Below are 16704 nucleotides of genomic sequence, written 5' to 3'. Positions count from 1 at the left end.
TCTATCGATTGTAACTAGCATCATCCTCTAGTTACTATTTCTTATCACTAACGCATCTGCATATGGATGGCGAGCACGAACTCACGTTGTCATTTTCAACAGAAACTTTGATACAAAGTACGCAGATTTGTGTATAAATACATTACGGTTGAAAAATTGTTGAATATTTACTACTGTATCTGTTATACTTGATCGTTAACACCTATTTTTTTCGCCTGCCTAACTTACTATCCTCAAAACATTATCAGATTATACATTTTGTTCGGCTGATAAAATGGAATTTCTTGGAATTTAGAGCTCCCTTTACATTCACTTGTTATTGTACGAGTATTTTGCTCGTTCACCAGCCGTTCACTCATTTTATTTTGCAATCGTGACAATTTGATGCTGCTTCTCCACTCTGTATAACGTGTTACCTACAAACACCAATATGTATATAATCTGATGCATTAATTACTATACGATACACCATGAGGACCTTAATACACGCAAAACGAAATAGATAAACAGTATCTGCTAAAATTATAGCTATAATATATAATATGTCGGAGATGAAAGGAAAGCCGAAGCCTTTCCTTGGAAATTTTGGGAACATCCTCTAGTACCTTAGTCTAGATTTTATTATAGTTGTAATTGCTTAAGATTTGTAATAAGCGAGATTGGGTTCGAGGTGACAATCGGTCGCTGAACGTAGCCACGGTCACGGGATGGATGTTTTATCTAACGGAGGTCTGGAGTGGTTGTATGTGTTTTCCGAGAAATGTGGTTGTGGCGGCATGCGGCCTCGAGAGCGGGCCTAGCCACGTGTGATGTTGCCTCGGAGGTGCCGATGCAATGGGACATACATTGTAATAGTAATCAAAACTCCAGGCAGAAACTGCCTAGCAACGGCGTTTGGAACTTTCTCGATGCTTCCAACGAGTGTGCCTAGCAACGGCGTTTGGAACCTTCTCGATGCTTCCAAACGGGTATAGAAAACAAAATGCAATCGTACAGGGAGAAAAATCTCCACGAGGCTGACATTCTTGCGATTGCCTTGGAGAGTGATACATCGAGCATTTTCGACGATCGCATTTGCGTCTAAGTTAGTTTCGCTTAGTAAGGAGTTATCCCGGTGACCGTGGATTCGTTTGAACTCAAACATTGCTAATAGTATTATTTAATTTAATTATTCGTAGATCGTATTATTCATTAGGCTTAGTGCTTGTTAGACTTATTATTAGTTGTACTTATTATTTGTTAAGCTTAGTGATAGACCTGTATATACGTGTAAATAAAATCTCGGCTTTGTGAAACGATGGCTAGTCCACATGAAGAGTCGTCGCGCGCCCAAAATTCGAATCGTGATCCGACATATGTTATAACGTTATAACGTAATACGTTATACCTTGCGACGTTATAACGTATTACGTTATATGTTATAACGTTATAACGTAATAAGTTATATCTTATGACGTTATAACGTATTACGTTATATGGGATGACGTTATAACGTATTACGTTATATGGGACGACGTTATAACGTATTACGTTATATTGTATAACGTTATATCGTATTACGTTATATGTGATGACGTTATAACGTATTACGTTATATGGGACGACGTTATAACGTATTACGTTATATGGGATGACGTTATAACGTATTACGTTATATGGTATAACGTTATAACGTATTACGTTATATGGTATGACGTGATAACGTATTACGTTATATGGGATGACGTTATAACGTATTACGTTCTATGTTATAACGTTACAACGTATTATGTTATATGTTATAACATTATAACGTATTACGTTATATGGTATGACGTTATAACTTATTACGTTATATGGGGTGACGTTATAACGTATTACGTTATGTTATATGTCGGGTTTACATTAGAATTAGGGTTAGGGGCGTGAATAAAATCTTCGTTTGGGTTACACGTTGTCGTTATGCAATAGAGAAGACATTGACTAGTGTAAATCCGATTATTATAGAACCGGACAAGTAACCGTGGTAGTTACGTACTCGAGAAACTAATGACAATGATCCTAGGTTCAATAACGAATCCGCGGTCGACGGGATGATAGATGAACGTACTCACAAAATCCAAGTCGGACGCGTAATATTCACTGGTCGTAAAGAGTTATTCCTTTCATCAATGAGATCGCGAGCGAGAATGACTTTCCCGTCCCGATGATGCCACAGAGGAAAACTATAATGGGGAGTGTCTAAGGATACGAGATCATCGGATTCGTCGAGAAAAGCCTTCGTTCAGAAAGTAAGGGAAATTGACGTTGCTGCTAATTGGTCAATCTCCATATCGGTAGTTAGAAAAAGATGCTAGCGCCTTCGAGGGAAAGTTGCTAGTGGGAGACGCCGCTCGTTGAAAAATATGTCTCCCCTATCTTCCCGTAGTTGGGACAAAGACTGTTTGTCTGTTTGAAGGACTTTAGTTAACTAATCCTTAAGATTTATAACGGGCCCTCGGGCTAGCCGAACATGTACCGCGGAGACGCATCGACATCTGGCAATCATCTTACTCGAAGAATAGGGTCTGCGTGTGGCGAGCCACGGGACAGAAACCGTTGGAATGTTTACTGTCGCGTCTAGCGACGAATATTTCCTTTAAGGAGAGCTATAGAATTATTCCATACCTTTGCTAGGCAAAGCGTTCATTCCGTGACCGCGGCTACGTTCGGCGACTGACTGTCGCCTCGAGCCCAAGCTCATTATCACAACTCTCGAACAATTACAATCGGATTGAATAACTACAATTGTTCAATTACAGCTATAGTAGACTCTAGGTTACAATGTTGCGGGATTATCCAAAATTCCACAGGCTCCGGTCTTCTTTCATCTCCGACATATATAACGTTATAACTTATTACGTAATATGATATAACGTTATAACGTATTACGTTATATGTTATAACGTTATAACGTAATACCTTATATGGGACGACGTTATAACATATAAAATAAATATTCGTGGCGACACGCGACAGTAAACATTCCAACGGTTTCAGTCCCGTGGCTCGCCACACGCAGACCATATTCTTCTGGTAAGATGATTGCCCGATGTCGATGCGTCTCCGCAGTACATGTTCTGCTAGCTCGAGGGCCCGTCATAAATCTTAAGATTTAGACAACTAAAGTCCTTCAAACAGACAAACGGTCTTTGTCCCAACTACGGGAAAATAGGGGAGACCTATTTTTCAACGAGCGGCGTCTCCCGCTAGCAACTTTCCCTCGAGGGCGACTAGCATCTTTTTCTAACCACCGATATGGAGATTGACCAATTAGCAGCAACGCCAATTTCCCTTACTTTCTGAACGAAATTTCTCGACGAATCGGATGATCTCGTATCCTTAGACACACCCCATTATAGTTTTCCTCTGTGGCATCATCGGGACGGGAAAGGCATTCTCGCTCGCGATCTCACTGATGAAAGGAGTAACCCTTTACGACCAGTGAATATCACGCATCCGACTTAGATTTTGTGAGTACGTTCATCTATCATCCCGTCGACCGCGGATGCGTTACTGAACCTAGGATCATTGTCATTAGTTTCTCGAGTACCTAACTACCACGGTTACTTGTCCGGTTCTATAATAATCGTATTTGCACTAGTCAATGTCTTCTCTATTGCATAACGACAACGTGTAACCCAAACGAAGATTCGTTTCACGCCCCTAATTCTAATGTAAACCCGACATATATGTCGGAGATAAGAGGACACCGATGCCTTCCCTCCGAAACCTCGGGTAAATCCATAAAAACATTGTAATTAAAATCTACAGTTGTAATTAAACGTTTTGCCGTCACTCTACCCAATTGTATTCGTTTGAGACTTGTGACAATGAGCTTGGGCTCAAGGCGACAATTAGTCGCCGAACGTGGCCGCGGTCAACGGGACGATCTCTCCATCTAACAAAGGCATTGAGTAACCCTATAGCTCTCCTTAAAAGAAAGATTTGTAGCGGCACGTGGCAGTAAACATTCCAACGGTTTCTGTCCCGTAGCTCGCCACACGCAGATCCTATTCTGCGGACAGGATGTTTACCAGATGTCAACGCCTCTCCGCAGTACGTGTTCGGCTAGCCCGAGGACCGCTATAAACACTAATATCTAGTTACCTAGAATCCTTCAACAGATACACAGTCTTTGTCCCAGTTACGGGAAGACAGGAGAGAGCTATTTTTCCACGAACGATGTCTCCCACTAGCAACCCTCCCTCAAGGGCGGCAAGCATCCTTTTGTAACTACCGATATGGAGATTGGCCAATTAGCAGCAACGTCAATTTCCCTTACTTTCCGTATGTGTGATATCCCCGACGAATCCGATGATCTCGTGTCCTTAGACACACCCCGTCATAGTTTTTCTCTGGCGTATCACCGGGACGGAAAGTCATTCTCTCTTGCGACCTCACCGACAAAAAGGGATTAACGCCTTACGGTCAGTGAATATCAACACAGAATCCGACTTAGATTTTTGCGAGTGCGTACGACTACCGTCCCGTTGTCCGCGGACTCGTTATCGAACCTAAGACCATTGTCACTAGCGTCGCGAGTGTGTGGTCATTGTGAGTTTGTGTCAACTCTGTAACAATTTCGTGTGTGTCAATAAAAATAACTTCAGTGTAAAAGAAAACATGGATAGCTTCAGTGAGGAATCCTTACCTGTCCCAAGCCCCCGCCACGAGAACGACTCGTGCCCAGACTCGGAACTTTACTCGACATCAGAAGTGGGATCCGAACATACGTTGTCGATGCGGGATCATAAGAGCATCGTACGTGAGCTAATCCGATCGCTAACGGGGAAGAAGGGACACTTGGTAACCAGGGTAACGTTACCGCGCTTTAACCCCGAAACCGAGAACGCTGATCCAGCCGCCTGGTGCGCGGCCGTTAGCCTGCTTATGTGAGACCACCCTCTGAAGATCACTGCGCTATATTCTGCGTTGAACCGCGCCCTGGAGGGTCCGGCAGCGTATTGGCTTACGCAAATAATGGACGGCGAAGAGATCACATGGCCAGCTTTTAAGGAACAATTCACCGCGCAATTCGGTGGCCAAGAAACAGCAGCCTCTTCGTTAATCAAGGTATCCAAGGAACTACAGCGGGAGAACGAATCATCAGGGGCGTACGGAAACCGTCTTATCTCCCTCCTGTATTCGAAGTGGCGTAATTCGACGATGGAGGAAGTAGCTACCGCCACCGTTCTCTATCTAATGGGCTTGCGCGATAGACGCTTTAGACGACTAGCACTCACGAGTGATATCAAGTCGGTGAAACAATTTCAAAAAGAAATGAAGCCTTTCCTCTACGAGGAGAGGCGGACATCTCCGCCACGGAGGCCATCATCGGGCCCCGGAAATAAACGAAGCAAGTCTCCCACCCCCCGGGAAAAGTGCCGCCACTGCGGTGCATATGGACATACGATATCTGAATGCCGCAAAAAGATGAGGTTGGAATCGAAGAAGGACCCCCGACGCCTGGAGGAAAGCCGACCGACCGCTTCCCCAAAAACATCGTGCTTCAAATGCCATAAGCCAGGACACATCGCGCCGCATTGCCCGCTGCTGCGAGAAGGAAAACGCCGTCCTGAAGAAGAGCATCGTGTCGATGCCTGCGTGGTGGAAGCCCCCACCGGTAGATTAAGTCAGCGGGGTGAGTCGTTCCCATTCTATTTCGATTCTGGAGCCGAGTGTTAGCTAATTAAAGAGTCTGCAGCCTCGAAATTGTCCGGCAAAAGAACGACTCACGTAGTAGCACTGCGAGGAATAGGAAACACTTGTATTAAAAGTACGTCTCAGATTCTGTCCACCGTAGGTATTAACGGTTTTACATTGGAGATAACTTTTCACGTCCTTGCGGACAGCAACCTAAAATACGATATCATGATTGGTCGTGAAATTTTAAGCCAAGGTTTTGACGTAAACATTACACGAAACAGCGTTGATATTTGCAAGAGCAAGGTCGTTAACGTTTCTAGTAAAGTCGCGGAGGTTGCGGTCGATATTAACGAGGTCGACACCGACGTGATTGGTAACGATAAAGATCGATTCATTTCCGTTCTCGAAGGTTTCAAAGAATCATTCATTATGGGCTTCCCGCGTACTCGCGTAAGTACGGGCCAGTTAGAAATACGGCTAATTGATCCTAACGTCACCGTGCAAAGAAGCCCTTACAGGCTTAGCGAGGAAGAGCGCAGGATAGTACGTGAGAGGATAGGAGAATTAATTAGAGCAAAGATCGTAAGGCCTAGCAATTCGCCATTCGCGAGCCCCATGATACTCGTGAAAAAGAAGGACGGCACGGATAGATTATGCGTAGATTTTCGAGCACTAAATAAAAACACCGTCGCGGATTTATATCCCTTACCCCTCATAGCAGATCAGATCGCGACATTACAAAACGCGAGATACTTTATTAGCCTGGACATGGCCAGCGGGTTTCATCAAATTCCCATTCACCCGAACTCGACAGAGTATACCGCGTTCGTCACCCCCGACGGTCAATACGAATACGTAACGATGCCGTTTGGATTGAAAAACGCACCCTCCGTGTTTCAGAGCGCCATTCTCAAGGCCTTAGGCGACCTTGCTTATTCGTACGTTGTGTTTACCTGGACGACGTCTTAATTATTGCCGACTCGATAGATCAAGCGCTAGGGAGATTGCACACCGTGTTAGATACGCTCGTAAAAGCCGGATTCTCCTTTAACTTTTCGAAATGTTCCTTTCTAAAGACATCGACACTCTATTTGGGATATGTAATTCATAATGGAGAAGTCCGCCCAAACCCGGGTAAAATACAAGCCCTGAGTTCTTTACCTGCACCGTCGACCGTCACACAGCTTAGGCAGTTCATAGGTTTGGCCTCGTACTTCCGAAAATTCATTCCTAGATTTTCACAAGTAATGAAACCCCTGTATGCACTTACGTCTAGTAGCAAGAATATAACTTGGACAGATAGGCACGAACAAATAAGACAAAAGGTAATCTCCGTCCTGACTGACGCGCCAGTGCTAATGATATTTGACCCCAATTACCCCATCGAATTACATACGGATGCCAGTTCGGAGGGATACGGGGCTATCTTAATGCACAGGGTCGAAGGTAAAAATAGAGTGGTGGAGTATTACAGCAAAAGAACGAGCCCCGCGGAATCTAGGTACCATTCGTACGAATTAGAAACTTTAGCAGTTGTAAACGCCGTCAAGCATTTCCGTCACTATCTACACGGACGAGAATTCCTTGTTGTCACCGATTGCAATTCTTTGAAAGCATCCAGTAATAAGGTACATTTAAATGACAGGGTCTGCAGGTGGTGGGCTTACCTGCAAAATTTTACCTTTGACAATATGTATCGGGAAGGTAAACGAATGGCCCACGTAGACTTCTTCTCGCGGAACCCCGTAAACTTAGATTACCGTGCGACCAGCAAAATTGTCGAGAAGGAAATTAACCTGGCCGAAATCTCCGGCGACTGGCTACTAGCGGAACAACGTCGCGACCCACAGATTCCCAAGATCGCCAATAAATTACAGAACGAAGAGCTCGCGGAAGACGTCGCGAACACGTACGAAATACGGTCCGGCACACTTCATCGTAGAATACAAAGAAAAGGCAGAACTCTCTGCTTGCCCATTGTCCCGCGAGGCCTTAGGTGGTCCGTTATAAGCTACGTGCACCAGTCCATTATGCACTTAGGGTGGGATAAAACGCTGGAGAAGCTCTACGAGTATTACTGGTTCGAAGGAATGGCGAAGTATGTTCGCAAATTCGTGGAGAACTGTCATTCTTGTCGAGTTTCAAATGCAAGCTCAGGAAAAATACAAGCGGAATTACATCCTATACCTAAGACCAGCATACCTTGGCATACGATTCATGTGGATATAACGGGTAAACTAAGCGGTAAAAACGACTCTAAGGAGTATGTCGTTGTGTTAGTCGACGCCTTTACCAAATTTGTATACTTGTACCATACCCGTAAGATAGATTCCTTAAATACCATTAAAGCATTAAAGTCCGCCATATTTTTATTCGGCAGTCCCTGCCGGATAATAGCGGATCAAGGAAGATGCTTTACGGGTAAAGAGTTCCGAGATTTTTGCCAAGATAGGAACATTAAACTCCACCTAATAGCAACCGGTGCTAGTAGGGCCAATGGACAGGTAGAGCGTACTATGAGTACACTAAAAAATATGTTCACGACGATAGAAACGACCGGGCGGTCTTGGCAAGACGCGATCGGGGAAATACAATTGGCTTTAAATTGCACCACCAACCGTGAAACTAAATCAAGCCCGTTAGAATTGCTGATCGGGAAAGCAGCAAGGCCATACGGCTTAACGCTACCCGATAATATAGAGGAAAAGACAATAGATATCTCCGATGTAAGGCGCCAAGCCATAAAAATATAGAGGCTAGTGCCAAGTACGACAAGGACAGATTTGATAAAACTAAGGCGAAAGTGGTTAGGTTCAACCTCGGCGATTTTGTGCTACGGAAAATTGAAGAGAGAAACCAATGTAAACTAGATCCGAAATTTAAGGGTCCATTTAGGATAGCGGAGATTTTGGAGGGGGGCCGATATATTCTAAAAACGTTAGACGGCAAACGCTCTTACAAGTATAGTCATGACAGGCTGAGAAGGATGCCAGATAGTCGCATTCCTGCGGATTTGGACGTTGCTAGTGGTGGCGAGGACAGTGACCCGAGCGATATGAGTACCCCGACCCCCGAGGGTCATTAACGCAAAGCCAGGAAGCCGAAGCGGTCGTGTACTCACATGCACTGCTAGCGGCAACGCCATGAAGCTGAAGCGGTCGTGTACTCGCACGCACAGCCAGCTGCAATGTTACGAACCTCAATCGGTCGTATTTTCGCACGCACCACCAGTGAAACTCTGTGCGGTCGTGCGATCTACAAAATCAAGATTCATCTGGGTGCAAAATCGCAAATAGTCCGTCACGCCACTACGACCCGACTGATAAACCACAGGATGCAACTAATATTTCGAATACGAATCATAATGTTAATAAATCTGATCTTTTATTTTTGTTACCGAAACCTCTAGCAAAATCCTGTTGTCGAACTGGACCCTTGGTTTATTTGACATTTGATTAAGTTGTAAATAATGTTGATTGTACCAAATCTAATATTAGGAAAAATCAATATTTTAGCTACACCCGAGGACGTGTGATAGTCAGGATGGCCGTGTCGGAGATAAGAGGACACCGATGCCTTCCCTCCGAAACCTCGGGTAAATCCATAAAAACATTGTAATTAAAATCTACAGTTGTAATTAAACGATTTGCTGTCACTCTACCCAATTGTATTCGTTTGAGACTTGTGACAATGAGCTTGGGCTCAAGGCGACAATTAGTCGCCGAACGTGGCCGCGGTCAACGGGACGAACTAACATCTAACAAAGGCATTGAGTAACCCTATAGCTCTCCTTAAAAGAAAGATTTGTAGCGGCACGTGGCAGTAAACATTCCATCGGTTTCTGTCCCGTAGCTCGCCACAGGCAGATCCTATTCTCCGGGCAGGATGTTTACCAGATGTCAACGCCTCTCCGCAGTACGTGATCGGCTAGCCTGAGGACCGTCATAAACACTAATATCTAGTTACCTAGAATCCCTCAACAGATACACAGTCTTTGTCCCAGTTACAGGAAGACAGCAGAGATTTATTTTTCCACGAACGACGTCTCCCACTAGCAACCCTCCCTCAAGGGCGGCTAGCATCCTTTTCTAACTACCGATATGGAGATTGGCCAATTAGCAGCAACGTCAATTTCCCTTACTTTCCGAACGTGTGATATCCCCAACGAATCCGATGATCTCGTGTCCTTAGACACACCCCATTATAGTTTTCCTCTGTGGCATCATCGGGACGGGAAAGTCATTCTCGCTCGCGACCTCATTGATGAAAGGAGTAACCCTTTACAACGAGTGAATATTACGCGTCCGACTTAGATTTTGTGAGTACGTTCATCTATCATCCCGTCGACCGCGGATTCGTTATTGAACCTAGGATCATTGTCATTCGTTTCTCGAGTACCTAACTACCGCGATTACTTGTCCGGTTCTATAATAATCGTATTTACACTAGTCAATGTCTTCTCTATTGCATAACGACAACGTGTAACCCAAACGAAGATTCGTTTCACGCCCCTAACCCTAATTCTAATGTAAACCCGACATCAGAAGTGGGATCAGTGCCGGTTATAACAGTGCAAGAGCTTACGACCATCGTGCGCGAGTTAATTCCGTCGCTGGTGCAAAAAATCGAGTGTGGAACCTAACAATTTTTCGACTCCGCTGCATGGTGCGCAGCTACCAATCTGATTATGGGGGGAAATCCTTTACAAAGCAGTGCCCTGAATATAATTTCAATACCGAGTGTCGAATCGACTTCTACGTAGTGGAGGCGCCAACTGGTAGATCAAGCCATCCGGGTGAGTCGTTTCCATTTTACCCCGATTTCGGAGCCGAGTGTTCGCTAATCAAAGAATCCGTAGTCTTGAGAATTTCTGGCAAAAGAACGATTGATATAGTAGTAATGCGAGGAATAAGAGATATTGGTACTAAACGTATCGCTCAAATCTTGTCCGTTGCAGGTGTCGGCGATTAGAGATAAATTTTTCATGTCCTCGCTGATAGTTATTTAACAATACGATATCGCGATTACTCGTTAAATTTTAAGCCAAGATTTTGACGTAATATTACACAAAATAGCCTCGCTATGTGTAAAACAAAAATAATTAATGCCTGTAATAAAACCGCCGAAAACGAGATCGATGTTAATGAAGTTGACAATGAGGTACGTGGTAGTGATAAGGGTAGATTAATCTTTCTTTTCGAAAATTCAGAGATTCATCCGTTACGGGTTCCCTACGTACTCGTACAAAAAAAATACAGACCAGTTAGAAGTACAATTAATTGATCCTGACATCGCCGTACAAGGAGTCCTAATAAACTTCGCGAGCGCGGAATAGTACGTGAGAGAACAAGCGATTTAATTACAGCCAAAAATCATAAAGCCTAGTAATTCACCGTTCGCGAGCCCTGCGTTACTCGTGAAGACGAACAATGGTTCAGATAGATGATAGGTAGATTTTCGAGAACTAAATAAATACACGGTCGCGGATCGGTATCGTTTACCCCTCATGGCGGATCAAGTCGCGAGATTGCAAAAGCGAGATATTTTATTATTCTGGACATGGCCGGTGGGTTTCTCCAAACCCCTATTCATCCTAATTCTAGGAAGTATACAGCCTTGATTACCCTCGATGATCAATTTGGATAATAAGTTGTTGTTTTCTTCGAATTCTTTTGTGCCTTTGTTCGATCCATTCGATGTCCTTTATTTGCATAACATAAGTGCGTGCGAGTTTAATGTTTCTTCCGGAAGTCATTTTCGGGACGGCGATACTATGCTGACTCCGTCGAAAATGGGGATTCTTATATTTTCGGACAACCCTAATAATTTTGCAACTCATACTTGTCTAAATATTCTAATATTTATGTTCTTCCTTGCTACCATTTTGTGTAAACCATCAAAGCGTTTACTACGGAAATCCTCAGGAGTAGTGGCATGCCAAGTCTTCTGTAGCATTTGACCCTTTTTAATTATGGTGACATAAGAAATCATTTGGTCGAAGTGATCTGTACTACACTTTCCTTCATTGTATTCAGCAGCGGCTGCTGACTTCGATGTTGCGAACAAACAAAACGAGAGATCATTCTTGAGATTCCTTTGAAAACACGTATAACAGCCGACGTGCCATTCGTACGTTGTCGCCTATTTGGACGATGTCCTAATTATTGCCGACGCGATAGATCAAGCCCTAACAGGATTGCACACCGTACTAGATACCCTTGTAAAAGTCGGATTCTCCTTTAACTTTGCAAAATGTTCTTTTCTAAAGGCATCGGTACTCTATTTGGAATATGTAATTTACGACCTAGAAGTTTGTCCCAACCCGGGTATAATGCACGCCTTGAGTTCTTTACCTGCGTCAACGACCGTCACACAGCTTAGGCAGTTCATAGGTTTAGCCTTTTATTTCCGAAAATTCGTCCCTAAATTTTCACGGGTAATGAAACCCTTGTATGCGCTTACTTCCGATAATAAAAACATGACTTGGACAGATAGGTATGGAAAAATAAGGCAAAAGGTAATTTCCGCCCTGACCTACGCGCCGGTATTAATGGTATTTGACCCGAACTACCCGATAGAACTTCGTATCGACGCTAGTTCGGATGGATATGAGGTTATTTTAATGCACAAAAATTGAAGGTAAAAATAGAGTAATAGAATATTACAGTATAAGAAGTAACCCTGCGGAATCTAGGTATCATTCTTACGAACTAGAAACGTTAGCAGTTGTGAACGCCGTCAAGCATTTCCGTCATTATCTCCACGGACGAGAATTTCTTGTCGTCTCCGATTGTAATCCTTTGAAGGCATCCAGTGGTAAGGTAAATTTAAATGACAGGGTTTACAGGTGGTGGGCTTACTTACAAACTTTTACTTTTGACATTCTGTACCGGGAAGGTAAACGAATAGCCCACGTAAATTTTGTCTCGCGAAATCCCGTAGACTTGGATCACCTTACGATCAACGAAGTCATAGAGAAGGAAATCAATCTGACCGAAATCTCCGAAGACTAGCTATTAGTGGAATAACGTCGCGACTCCCAAATTTCTAGGATCGTCAATAAATTACAGAACGAAGAGCTCGCGGAAGACGTCGCGAATACGTATGAGTTACGGTTCGGTACCCTTCATCGTAAAATACAGAGAAAAGGCAGAACTCTCTGCTTGTCCATTGTCCCCAGAGGTTTTAGATGATCTGTTATTAACCATGTGCAACAGTCAATTATGCACTTAGGTTGGGATAAAACGCTTGAGAAACTGTGCGAGTGTTACTGGTTCGAAGGAATGGCGGAGTATGTTCGCCAATTCGTAGAGAACTGTCACGCTTGTCAAGTTTCGAAGGCCAGTTCAGGTAAAATACAAGCTGAATTACATCCTATACCTAAGACCAGCATACTTTGGCATACAGTTCACGTGGACATAACGGGCAAACTAAGCGGTAAAAGTGGTTCGAAAGAGTATGTCATTGTTTTGGTCGACGTCTTCACTAAATTCGCATATCTGCATCATACTTGTAAAGTAGATTTCCTTAGTACCGTTAAAGCACTTAAGTACTATATTTTTATTCGACAGTCCCTGCCGGATAATAGCGGATCAGGGAAGATGTTTTACGGGCAAAGAATTTCCAGACTTTTGTCAAGATAAATACATTAAACTCCATTTAATTGCGACCGGAGCTAGTAGGGCCAACGGGCAGGTAGAGCGTATTATGAGTACGCTAAAAAACATGTTCACAACAATAGAAACCACCGGGCGGTCCTGGCAAGACGCGATCGGGGAAACACAACTGGCCTTAAATTGTACCACCAACCGCGTGACTAAGTCAAGCCCGTTGGAACTACTAATCGGTAAAACAGCGAGACCCTACGGCTTATCCCTACCCGACAGTATCGAAGAAAGAGAGGTAAATATCTCCCATGTAAGACAGCAGGCGATAAAGAATATAGAAGCAAGCGCCAAATACGATAAGGATAGGTTCGACAAAAACAAAGCTAAAATAGTTAGGTTCAACCTTGGCGATTTCGTGTTACGTAAAAACGAGGAAAGAAACCAGACGAAGTTAGATCCGAAATTCAGGGGTCCATTCGTAATAGCCGAGATTTTGGAAGGAGATAGATATACCCTAAAAACCTTAGACGGCAAACGATCATATAAGGACAGACACGACAGACTGAGAAAAATGCCAGAAGGTTGCGTCCCTGCTGAGTTAGACGTCTGCGGTGATGACAACGGCGGTGATAATAACGATGCAAGTACACTGACCTCAGAGGATCATTAGCACTGCGTTGTGGTCATAGTAGTACACCGAGTGGTTTTATGTGTTTTTGTTGTAACCCGTTGAGAGGGTTGATGTGTTTTTGTTGTAACCCGTTGAGAGGGTTGATGTGTTTTTGTTGTAACCCGTTGAGAGGGTTGATGTGTTTTTGTTGTAACCCGTTGAGAGGGTTGATGTGTTTTTGTTGTAACCCGTTGAGAGGGTTGATGCGTTTTTGTTGTAACCCGTTGAGAGGGTTGATGTGTTTTTGTTGTAACCCGTTGAGAGGGTTGATGTGTTTTTGTTGTAACCCGTTGAGAGGGTTGATGTGTTTTTGTTGTAACCCGTTGAGAGGGTTGATGTGTTTTTGTTGTAACCCGTTGAGAGGGTTGATGTGTTTTTGTTGTAACCCGTTGAGTGGGTTGATGTACTTTTTGTTGTAACCCGTTGAGTGGGGTTACGTGCTTTTGTTGTAACCCGTTGAGTGGGCTTACGTGCTTTCTGGGTGTAATGCACCCAACGTGGCAATATGATCCAACAAACTGAGGTTCACCGGTGTACGAAATCGAAAATGATCTGTTGTGTCATTACGGTCTGACTGGCGACTCACAGAACGCACCTAACACTTTGAATACAAATTATAACATTACAAATTCCTATTCTCTTTTATTTTTCCGTTGTCAAACCTCCGAACGAAACTTTGTTATTGCACTGGACCCTTGACTTACTTGGACATTTAGCTAAATCGCAAATAATGTCAGTTGTATCGAATCTAATGTAAGAAATACGATATTTTAGTTACACACGAGGACGTGTGATAGTCAGGATGGCCGTGTCGGAGATGAAAGAACACCGGAGCCTTTGGAATTTTGGATAACCCCGCAACTTTGTAACCTAGAGTCTACTATAGCTGTAATTGAACAATTGTAGTTATTCAACCCGATTGTAATTATTCGAGAATTGTGATAATGAGCTTGGGCTCGAGGCGACAGTCAGTCGCCGAACGTAGCCGCGGTCACGGGATGAACGCTTTGCCTAACAAAGGTATGAAGTAATTCTATAGCTCTCCTTAAAAGAAATATTTGTGGCGATACGCGACAGTAAACATTCCAACGGTTTCTGTCCCGTGGCTCGCCACGTGCAGACCCTATTCTTCGAGTAAGATGATTGCCAGATGTCGATGCGTCTCCGCAGTACATGTTCGGCTAGCCCGAGGGCCCGTTATAAATCTTAAGGTTTAGTTAACTAAAGTCCTTCAAACAGACAAACAGTCTTTGTCCCAACTACGGGAAGATAGGGGAGACATATTTTTCAACGAGCGGCGTCTCCCACTAGCAACTTTCCCTCGAGGGCGGCTAGCATCCTTTTCTAACCACCGATATGGAGATTAACCAATTAGCAGCAACACTTTCTGAACGAAGGCTTTTCTCGACGAATCCGATGATCTCGTATCCTTAGACACACCCCGTTATAGTTTTCCTGTGTGGCATCATCGGGACGGAAAAGGCATTCTCGCCCGCGATCTCATCGATCCAAGAGTAACGCCTTCGCGATCAGTGATTATTCTCTCAGACTTAGACTTTGTGAGTACGTTCTGTTGTCATCCCGTTGACCGCGGATTCGTTATTGAACCTAGGATCATTGTCATTAGTATCTCGAGCACCTAACTACCGCGGTTACTTGTCCGGTTCTATAATAATCGTATTTGCACTAGTCAATGTCTTCTCTATTGCATAACGACAACGTGTAACCCAAACGAAGATTCGTTTCACGCCCCTAACCCTAATTCTAATGTAAACCCGACATCAGAAGTGGGATCAGTGCCGGTTATAACAGTGCAAGAGCTTACGACCATCGTGCGCGAGTTAATTCCGTCGCTGGTGCAAAAAATCGAGTGTGGAACCTAACAATTTTTCGACTCCGCTGCGTCGCAGCTACCAATCTGATTATGGGGGAAAATCCTTTACAAAGCAGTGCCCTGAATATAATTTCAATACCGAGTGTCGAATCGACTTCTACGTAGTGGAGGCGCCAACTGGTAGATCAAGCCATCCGGGTGAGTCGCTTCCATTTTACCCCGATTTCGGAGCCGAGTGTTCGCTAATCAAAGAATCCGTAGTCTTGAGAATTTCTGGCAAAAGAACGATTGATATATTAGTAATGCGAGGAATAAGAAATATTGGTACTAAACGTATCGCCCAAATCTTGTCCGTTGCAGGTGTCGGCGATTAGAGATAAACGTTTCATGTTCTCGCTGATAGTTATTTAACAATACGATATCGCGAATGCTCGTTAAATTTTAAGCCAAGATTTTGACGTAATATTACACAAACTAGCCTCGCTATGTGTAAAACAAAAATAATTCATGCCCGTAATAAAACCGCTGAAAACGAGATCGACGTCGATGAAGTTGACAATGAGGTACGTGGTAGTGATAAAAGTCGATTAATCTTTCTTTTCGAAAATTCAGAGATTCATCCGTTACGGGTTCCCTAAGTACTCGTACAAAAAAATACAGGCCAGTTAGAAGTACAATTAATTGATCCTAACATCGCCGTACAAGAAGTCTTAATAGACTTCGCGAGCGCAGAATAGTACGTGATAGAACAAGCGACTTAATTACAGCCAAAAATCATAAAGCCTAGTAATTCATAGTTCGCGAGCTCTATGTTATTCGTGAAGACGAACGATGGTTCAGATAGGTGATTGGTAGATTTTCGAGGACTAAATAAAAATACGGTCGCGGATCGGTATCCTTTACCCCTTATTGCGGATCGAGTCTCG

At 43.7% G+C, this 16704-nt stretch overlaps 1 protein-coding gene and 1 long non-coding RNA gene across 2 annotated transcripts in view; one reads left to right on the top strand and one right to left on the bottom strand.

Moving 5' to 3' along the window:
• The window catches only part of LOC126876382 (omega-amidase NIT2-A-like), a 398341-nt gene that overhangs the window by 347999 nt on the left and 33638 nt on the right, over nt 1-16704 (bottom strand). The window lies entirely within an intron of this gene.
• LOC126876390 (uncharacterized) lies at nt 3346-16563 on the top strand. Its single transcript, XR_007694160.1, has 3 exons — nt 3346-3462; nt 9958-10827; nt 16342-16563. It is a non-coding gene; the product is annotated as an uncharacterized LOC126876390 (long non-coding RNA).

The sequence above is a fragment of the Bombus huntii genome, unplaced genomic scaffold (assembly GCF_024542735.1).
Source record: "Bombus huntii isolate Logan2020A unplaced genomic scaffold, iyBomHunt1.1 ctg00000073.1, whole genome shotgun sequence".
In the NCBI taxonomy this organism is placed as follows: domain Eukaryota; kingdom Metazoa; phylum Arthropoda; class Insecta; order Hymenoptera; family Apidae; genus Bombus; species Bombus huntii.
This window is presented reverse-complemented; position numbering and strand designations above follow the sequence as displayed.